At 37.7% G+C, this 9,608-nt stretch overlaps 1 pseudogene; it reads left to right on the top strand.

Moving 5' to 3' along the window:
* Positions 1-300: 300 nt before the first annotated feature.
* The window catches only part of LOC138818543 (leucine-rich repeat-containing protein 14B-like), a 77,862-nt pseudogene continuing 68,554 nt past the window's right edge, over positions 301-9,608 (top strand).

The raw sequence follows: 9,608 nt of genomic DNA, 5'->3' as shown, positions 1-9,608 counted from the left end.
AAAATCCATTGGACCTCTCACATGGGAACCCGAAGAATGCAGGACTTGCTCCGACTCAGAAGTAAAAATTAGGCAAGGAAATCAACTCATTGAGGACATTGTTAAAAATTGTAAAGCCTGTCAGCTCACCAATGCCCCCACTCAACCGGTTACAAAAGAAGCTTGCCTCCATGGAGATAGGCCAGGTGTGTATTGGAAAGTAGACTTCACAGAAAATAAAACTGGAAAATTTGGATATAAATATTTGCTAGTTTTTGTTGGGTTGAAGCTTACCCAACAAAGCATGAGACCGTGAACGTCATGGCTAAGAAGATCCTGGAAGAAATCCTACCCAGGTATGGCTTTCCATCCACCATCGGGTAGGATAATGGACTGGCCTTCATCTCAAAAGTAAGTCAGGGAATAGCCACAGCACTGGAGATGGATTGGAAATCGCACTGTGCTTATAGACCCCAGAGTTCAGGGCAGGTAGAAAGAATGAATCAGACTCTAAAAGAGACCTTAACTAAATTGGCTTTGGAGACTGGCGCAGACTGAGTATCGCTCCTTCCTTTTGCCCTGTTTAGAGTAAGAAATTCACCCTATCAGCTTGGCTTTACTCCTTTTGAAATAATGTATGGACACCCTCCACCCATTATCCCTAGCCTTCAGACTGAATTGCTTGCTGATTTGAGTGATACTGAATTTCAATGTAAACTTGACTATCTACAGCTTGTCCACAAAAATGTGTGGCCCCAGTTTAGAGCATTATATGATTCTGCCTCTATTCTTACCCCCTCCATTCGTTTAAACCAGGGGACTGGGTGCTTGTTCAAAGACACAACCTGAGATCTCTGGAACCACGGTGGAAGGGACCTTACATGGTGCTACTGGCTACTCCTCCTGCCCTTAAGGTAGATGGCATTGCTGCTTGGGTCCACTGCTCCCATTCCAGACCAGCTGACCCCTTTGCCCTGGACGACCAGGGCAAACATGGGAAGTCTCCAAGCATCCTAACCAACCATTTTGCATATGCCTCAAGAAAAGAAAAATGGACTGATTGCTATTGTTATTGTTGTTTATGGCTACTGTCAGAGAGGGACTAGAAATATAAGAACTCATTCAAGATCGAGTGCTGTTGGAGTTAATTTTGGGCAGGAGCCACAAGATTGTGTCTCAGGACCATAAGTCAAGCGGGGTGGGGCGGGGCGGGGAATGAATGGTTATGAGGCAGTGACCATTTGTTGCTTGTTTCAGCTAGCAGAGCAACACGTGGTGGTACATAGGGTTGTGAGCCTTTATAAGCCCTGCAAATCCTTATCTCAGGGCTCTCCTAATCTCCGCTGTGTCGGAGTGTAGGAAGAGGCCTGAGATGCAGCCCATCTAAATAAAAACTTAAAACAGTTGTAAAGTCTGATCCTTGTGTTCTTTTTGGTGGGGGTCCTGCGATCTGGGCACAACAGTATTATAGTATTTGGATCTATTTTATTCTTTAATTTTGAGAGTATTTGCTTAACATATTTGTGTGCACCAGTATGTGGGTAATATAAGCTAATAATGGTTATATATTCTTCTTGGATTGTTCCCTGTATAAGTATGTAGTATCCTTCTTTTTCTATTTGTATTGATTTTAATGAAAAATTTATTTTGCCGGATATCATGATAGCTACTCCTGCTTTCTTGCTGGGAATATTTGCATGGTAGATCTTACTCCAACCCTTCACTTGGAGTTTGTTTTTATGTTTGGCTGTGAGGTGGGTCTCCTGAAGTCAACAGGTGGATAGGTCTTGTTTTCTGATCCAATCTGCAGTTCCTTTTCTTTTTATTGATGAATTGAGCCCATTAATATTTATGATTATTATAGAGAGATGCATTGTGTTTCCTGTCAATTTCCTGCTTTCCTAAGTTTTTCTTCTTTCCTTTCTTCCTGAGCTTATTAAGTCAGACTTCTAGTGATATCTGCTGATGTGAATTTCTGTTCATGATTGCTTTTTTCAGGTTGTGTTCCCCATATTAATATTCTTTGTAATGATAGCTTATTGTTTATGAATCCATTTATTTTTTCTTTATTTTTACAAATTTTAGTTTCTCCATTGGATGTGATTGCTAGCTTTCCTGGTTAAATCAGTCTGCGCTGGCAGTTATTGGTTCTCAAGGCTCGGATCATACTTTCCCAGGCCTTTGTTGCATTCAGTGTAGAGAGATCTGTAGTGATTCTGATTTTTTTCCCATTATAGTATAGTGGTACTCTACACAATCAGCAGAGTTTCTCTAGTAACAAACTATAAAAATGATCACTGAAAGTAGTCTTAATGCCATCTCTTTATTTACCTGGAATAGCACACTTCCAACAAATATAATCCAAGCTTCATTATCCATTATACACACGTGAGCATAGAGTAGTTTGATCTTATTTACTCTCCTTTTCCTTCTCCCTTCCCCTTGCCACTAGTACCTATACCCTGGATAAGACCTGTTTTTCCTGATTGTCATTCGCTTGTTTCAGTGTATGGTTATTATTCAAACGGGTTTCACCATGCCCTTTTACATGTGTGTAATTTACTCTATTGCTATCCTCTTTTGCTCTAATTTTCTCCTATCTCCAGTACTATCTATTACTCAAATGCTTTCACTGAATTTCATTCTGCTCTCTTCACAGGTGCACTGTATTTCTATATTGTTCATCAGCTAACATTTGTTTTTCCTTTCCTCTATATCATTCCTCAACAATCCCCTAAATTACAAACATTTTTATGTGTTTATGTATATGTTAACTTTTTAGGTCTAGCATGAACATATGAGAGAAAACATTTGACCTTTGTCCTTCTGAACATGGCTTACTTCAATTAATGTGTTCCCAGTTCCAACCATTTCTTCTTTCTTCTATTTAGAAATAAAATACATTTTCTTTCTTAAAAACTCTATTGTAAAGGTGATGTCCACAGGGGTAGTATGATTCAGGTAATGAGTACATTTTCTTTCGAACGGGGTCACCCCATCCGTCATTTTCTCCCAGTTTTCCACCTTCTGACTTCTCTCCCCCCAAAAGTTGTATAGTTCATATCCAACTGCAGATTGGTTTTCCTATTGTCCCACTATTTCTGTGTTCCCCCTTCCCAAATCAGATGAGCTTATATACAAGATGAAGGTTGCAGAAATCTTATACAACAACGGAAGGGAATGAAAGAAAGAAGATTGGCATCAATATTCATCAAAGAAATGTGTCTATAGTTCTCTTTCTTTGATGAGTCCCCAACTAGTTTTGGGATGAAGGTTATGATGGCTTGACAGAATGTGTTCGGTAGTGAACTTTCTCTTTCAATTTCATTGAAGAGTTGGAGGAGTATTGGTGTGGGCTCTGCAATGCAGGACTTGTAGAATTCTGCTGTAAAACCATCTGGTCCTGGACTTTTCTTAGCTGGGAGGGCTCTTATTGCTGTTTCTATTCCAATGCTTAATATGGGAATGTTGAGATGGTTTAACTCATCTTGGTTTAGTTTTGGCATGTCAATATTTGCTAGGAAAAGGTCCATTTTTGCCAAATTCTGAAACTTATTAGCATAAAGTTTAGAGAAGTATTCCCTTAAAATGTTCTGAATCTTGCTTGTTTCTGTGGTGATGTTTCCATTCTCATCTCTGAGTTTATTTATTTAGGTGTGTTCTCTTCTTTTTCTGATAAGTTTGCTAAGGGTGTGTCAATTTTGTTAATTTTTTCAAAGAACCAACTCTTTGTTTTGTTGATTCTTTCTATAGTTTTTTTGGATTCTAATTCATTTAATTCTAATTTAATTTTAATTATTTCTTTCCATCTACTCGATTGGGGTTTATATTCCTGCTATTTTTCAAGGAGGTTCAGATGTCTCATTAAATTGTTGGTTTCAGGTCTTTCCAATTTGTTGATGTAGGAACTCAGAGCTATAAACTTGCCTCTGAGTACTGCCTTTACTGTGTCACAGAGGAGCTGGTAATTTGTGTGCTCATTTTTGTTAAATAGCATGAACATTTGAATTTCCTTTCTAATCTCTTCCATGAATCACTCGTGATTCAGCAGTGTGTTGTTCAGCCTCCATGTGTTACCGGACTTTATTTGCTGGCTTTTTGTGTTGAGTTCTAACTTTATTCCCTTGTGGTCTGAGAGAATGCAAAGTATAACTTCCTTTGTGGCCTAAAATGTGGTCTATTTTAGAAAATGTTCCATGTGCTGCTGAGAAAAACGTGTATTGTGATGCTGCTGGGTGAAATATTCGGTAGATGTCTGTCAAAACTAGTTGATCTATGCAGTTGTTTAGACCTGCGGGTTCTCTTTTGAGATTTTGCCGAGTTGATCTATCTAGTGGGGAGAGTGGTGTGTTAAAATCCCCAACAATTAATGTCTTTGGATCTATGTGGGATTTGAGGGAAAGTAGTGTTTCTTGGATAAATTTGTGTGCTCCTTTGTTTGGCGAAAAGATACTTAGAATTGTAATATCCTCCTGAAGGAGAGATCCATTAATTAATCTGTAGAGACCTTCTTTATCTCTTCTCACAAATTTTAAGTTGAAGTCTATTTTATCTGGTATTAGGATTGCAATTCCCGCCTGATTATGGAGGCCTTTTGCTTGGTAGATTCTGTTCCAGCCTTTCAGATTGAAAATGTGTTTGTTTTTAGGGGCAAGATGTGACTCCTGAAGGCAGCATATACAAGGATCTTGTTTTTTAATCCAACTAGACAGTCTATGTCGCTTAATTGGAAAGTTAAGTCCGTTAATGTTGATAGAAAGGACTGAGAGGTATTTGGGAGTTCCTGCCATGTTATCCACCTTCTTGGGGGCTGCAAAAACTGGGTTCTTCCTATGGTTCTTGGATTCTCAGTTTGTGTGCAGTTTCTTGGCCTTTATTGTGGTCTCCCTGGTTTTCTATGTGTAGGACATTTTAAAGAATCTTTTGTAGGACTGGTTTGGTGGAGATATATTGTTTCTTTTTTTATTCTTTGCTATGGAAGGTTTTTATTTGGCCTTCAGTTATGAAGGAGAGTTTAGCTGGGTACAGTATTCTTGGTTGATAGTTGTTTGTTTTTAGGGCATGGCATACATCATTTCAGGCTCTTCTTGCTCTCATTCTCTCTGCTGAGAAATCTGAGGTGATTCTAATTGGTTGCCCTTTATAGGTGATTAATCTTTTCTCCTTGATAGCTTTAAGGATCTTTTCCTTGGTCTGAGTTGATCCTGTGTGGATTATAATGTTGCAGTGGGGTGTCCTATTCTCGTCTTGTCTATTTGGGGTTCTAAAAGTTTCTTGTATCTGAATAGACCTATCTTTTTGCATGTTTTGGAACTTCTTTGCTAGGATCCTGTTAAACAAATTTCCTAGACCATTAACTTCTATTTCTAGGTGCTCCTCTACACACATTATCCTCAGATTATTCCTTTTGCTTGTGTTTTCCAAGTGTTGGATAGATCTGTCATATTTCTTGGACTTGTCTTGGATGGTTGTATGTTCTTTCTCTATAATATCTGGGCTGTCTTCAATCCCCGAGATTCGGTCTTCTGCATGGTCTAACCTGCTGTCAAGACTTTCTACTTTGTTTTTTATTTCTTTTCCTTCTAATTGGTCAGCTTTGATGGCTTCAAATTCTTTGTTGAAGCTTTGTTTTAGATCTTGTATGAACTTCTTTACTTCCTTAATTTGGTGCTCAGTGTTTATTCTCAAATCACTTAGTTGATTGGTTATGGTTTCCTTGTACTTCCATTCCTTCTGTTGGTTTCCATTCAGCATTCCGTTTGTGGTCTCCCGACTTCCTTCACCTCTTTGTTAATGGATACCATGAATGCCTTTAGTGATCTTTGTTTATTCTCATCCTGCTCTCTAAATTCCTGTATTACACTTTTTTTAGCTTCCTCACGTTCACACCATTCCTGTAGTTCTTTTTGAGTGTTCTTAGACTTCCTATGCCATTCCTACCTTTCTCTTTGAGAATTCTCAAGCTGCTCATGCAAGTCGTGTATTAGTTTTTGAGTATCTTCCTCACACTCATGCTATTCGTGTATAAATCTTGGTTTGCCTCCTCTCTCTCACTATCACGCTCATACAGAGTCCTTTGTAGGTTTTCAATCTTTTCATTTATCATGTTGGCCAGCAGTGTTTATAGAGCTATTTGGGAACACTACTCTGGATTATTCATTATCTATTTTGTCCCTGATTATCATGAGTGGGAGTGAGATACCCGGACATGCTATTTTTCTTGTGTTTATTTTTCCGGCTTACTCTGCCCATTTGGGATGAAAATAACACCAGTTTTGTGCTAGAACACTATCTTAAGGCAACCATCAACCAAAGTCTGTATTTGCCCAGTCAATAGTCTGCAGATACAATCTAGTTCAACAGATGCATCAACAATTCATAAAAAAATCATACACTCTTATAAAACAGGATTCATTTCAGGGATGCAAAGCTTGTTCAATACACGCAAATCAATTAATATAATTAATCACTTCAACAGGAGCAAGGATAAGAACCACATGGTTATCTCAATAGATGTAGAAAAAGCATTTGACAAGATCAAGCGCCCCTTTATGATGAAGGTTTTTGAAATATTAGGAATCCATGCAACATTCCTCAATACAATAAAAGCTGTATATGACAAACCTACAGCCAGCATTATATTAATGGTGAAAACTAAAGCCATTTCGTCTTAACTCAGGAAAAGGACAAGGATGTCCAGTCTCTTCAATCTATTATTACAATGCCTAGCTACAGCAATAAGACAAGATGCAATCATAAAGATGATCCAAATAAGAAAAGAAGTGAAACTCTCTCTATTTGCAGATGACAGGAAATTGTATTTAAAGAAACCCATAGACTCCACTCCCAAATCACTCAAGCTGATTCAAAACTTTGGCAAAGTAGCAGGGTATAAAATTAAACCCCCAAAATCAATGACTTTTCTGTATGCCAACAAAGAGAAAAGTGTGGCTGTAATTAGGAAAGCAACTCCATTTGTAATAACCCCATAAAAAATAAAATACCTAGAAATAAGCTTAACGAAAGAAGTGAAGGGCTCTATGATGAAAATTTTAAAAACCTGAAGAAAGGATATCAAAGCAGAACTTAGAAAATGGCAAAACCTCCCATGCTCCTGGATTGAAAAGATCAACATCGTCAAAATGGCAATAATTCCCAAGGCTATCTATAAATTCAATGTGATACCTAGCAAAATTCCAACCTCATTCTTCAAGGAAATAGAAGAGGCAATCCAAATATTCATATGGAATAATGAAATATCCCGAATAGCTAAAAGGCTCCTCAACAGAAAGAACAATGCTGGAGAAATATCAATACCAAATTTCAAACTCTACTATAAAGCCATAGTAATCAAAACAGCTTGGTACTGGCACAAGAACAGACCTCAGGACCAATGGAATAGAATTGAAAACCCAGAAATGAACCTACAGACATATAGCCATCTAATGTTCCATAAGGGAGCTAAAAAAAATAGAATGGAAGAAAGACAGCCTCTTCAGTAAATGGTGCTGGCAAAACTGGTTAACTACTCTTAGAAAACTAACGCTTGATCCTTATATATCACCCTGCACCAGAATCAACTCCAAATGGATCAAAGACCTCGGATTCAAAGCAGACACTCTGAAAACATTACAGGATGGAATAGGAGAAATCCTAGTTCTCCTTGGTGCAGGCCGAAATTTTCTTAATAGAGACCCAGAAACACAACAAATCAAAGAAAGGTTGGACAAATGGGATTGTATGAAGTTGCAGAGCTTCTGCATGGCAAAAGATATAGCAAGCAAGATCAATAGAAAGCCCTCAGATTGGGACAAGATCTTCACTAGCCATACAACGGACAATGGTCTCATATCTAAAATATACCTGGAACTCAAAAAATTAAATCCCCCTACAACAAATCCTCAAAGAAAAAAACTGTCCAATAAATAAGGGGGCTAAATTCTTAAAGAGACACTCCTCTGAAGAACAAAGAAGGATTTCCAATAGACACAGGAAGAAATGCTCAAACTCTCTAGCCATAAAAGAAATGCAAATCAAAACAACATTGAGATACCACCTCACCCCAGTTAGAATGTCTATAACCAAGCACTCTAATAACAACAGATGCTGGAGGGGATTTGGACAGAAGGGAATCTTACTGCATTGTTGGTGGGAGTGTAAACTTGTTTAACCACTTTGGGAAGTAGTATGGAGGTTACTTAAATGTATCCACATAGAGCTCCCCTATGACCCAGCAATCCCACTTTGGGCATTTACCCAAATGTTTATGAACAACACCACACTAAAGCTACCAGCACAACTATGTTTATTGCAGCATTACTTACCATAGTAAGATGTGGAACCAACCCAATAACCCTCAGTTGATGAATGGATCAAGAAAATGTGGTACGTATACACAATGGAATTCTATGCCTCCATCAGAAAGAATGACATTGCCCCATTTGTTAGGAAATGGAAAGACTCGGAAAAAATTATATTAAGTGAAGTAAGCCAAGCCCAAAGAAACATAAATCCCAAGGTTTCCCTGATTTGCAATATCTAGTATATATATGAGTTAAGCAAAAAAGTTCAGATAAGGTGATGTTAGGGAAATGAACCCTAAGATATGTATTCAGTTTTTTTTCTTTCATGCGATTGTTTCCAACACATTTATAAGATAATTTCTTTGTTGCTTTGTATGTCCCTCCCCCACAGTATAACCCCTGCTTTCACTGTATTTGATGTCAGTTTAATTTGTGGAGAGTAATGGGAAAAACAAGTCGTTTAAATATAGATACAGGTGGACCCATTGCAACAATGAGGTGTACAAGTCGTTATGTCGAAAATGAACTTTACAGCTTTGGTGGGGGGGGCTTGAAGGCTGGGGTGGGGTGGGAGGAGGTTGGGAAGGGACGGGAAGGAGAAACAAAGGAGGAGGCTACAATGCTTGATAATAAATGTACTCATTTTCTTGTCCATGTAATTGTAACCCCTCTGTACAGTATATTCACAGTAAAAAATAAATAAAAATTAAAAAAAAATAAAAGAAAAAGAAAGAAGAGAAGAGAAGAAAGATTTTAAAAAACTGAAACAGTACAATAAAAAACTTTTTACTTCCATTTTTTGGAGTTCATTTCTATAAATATCATTTTATATGCTCATATGTACATACCTATTGAGCCCTCTATTAAGGATATCCTCTTTTGGTCTCACTGTATGAATGTTTAGACTTCTGTTTAATTCATTATGTCCAAGTGTACTTATTTGTCTTTTACTATCCATTGGAATTTTTTGTAGATTTATAGGCACATTTTAATTATTACAAATGAGGGAAATTATGCAGCTTGTATTTCTTTGGGTCTGTCTTACTTCACTTACTATAATTTTTTTTCCAAGTTTTTCGTTTCCTTATGAACAAGGGAATGTCATGCTCTCCAAAAGAAGCATAGAATTACACTGTGTATACATATCACATTTTCTTTCTTTTGGAAAAACAGTTTTGTTCTATTCTAAAGATGCTATACAGAGTGGTTACAGTTACATGAGTAAGGCAATGAGTATATTTCTTGTTGAGCATTGTTACATACAATATTTTCTTTTTGTTTTCTCATCGTGGGGCTTGAACTCTGGGCTTGGGCCATGTCCTGGTG

This window comes from Dipodomys merriami, unplaced genomic scaffold (genome assembly GCF_024711535.1).
Source record: "Dipodomys merriami isolate MVZ:Mamm:240054 unplaced genomic scaffold, mDipMer1.0.p SCAF_775, whole genome shotgun sequence".
Taxonomy (NCBI): domain Eukaryota; kingdom Metazoa; phylum Chordata; class Mammalia; order Rodentia; family Heteromyidae; genus Dipodomys; species Dipodomys merriami.
The sequence above is the reverse complement of the archived record's forward strand: the minus strand, read 5'-3'. Positions and strand labels throughout refer to the sequence as shown.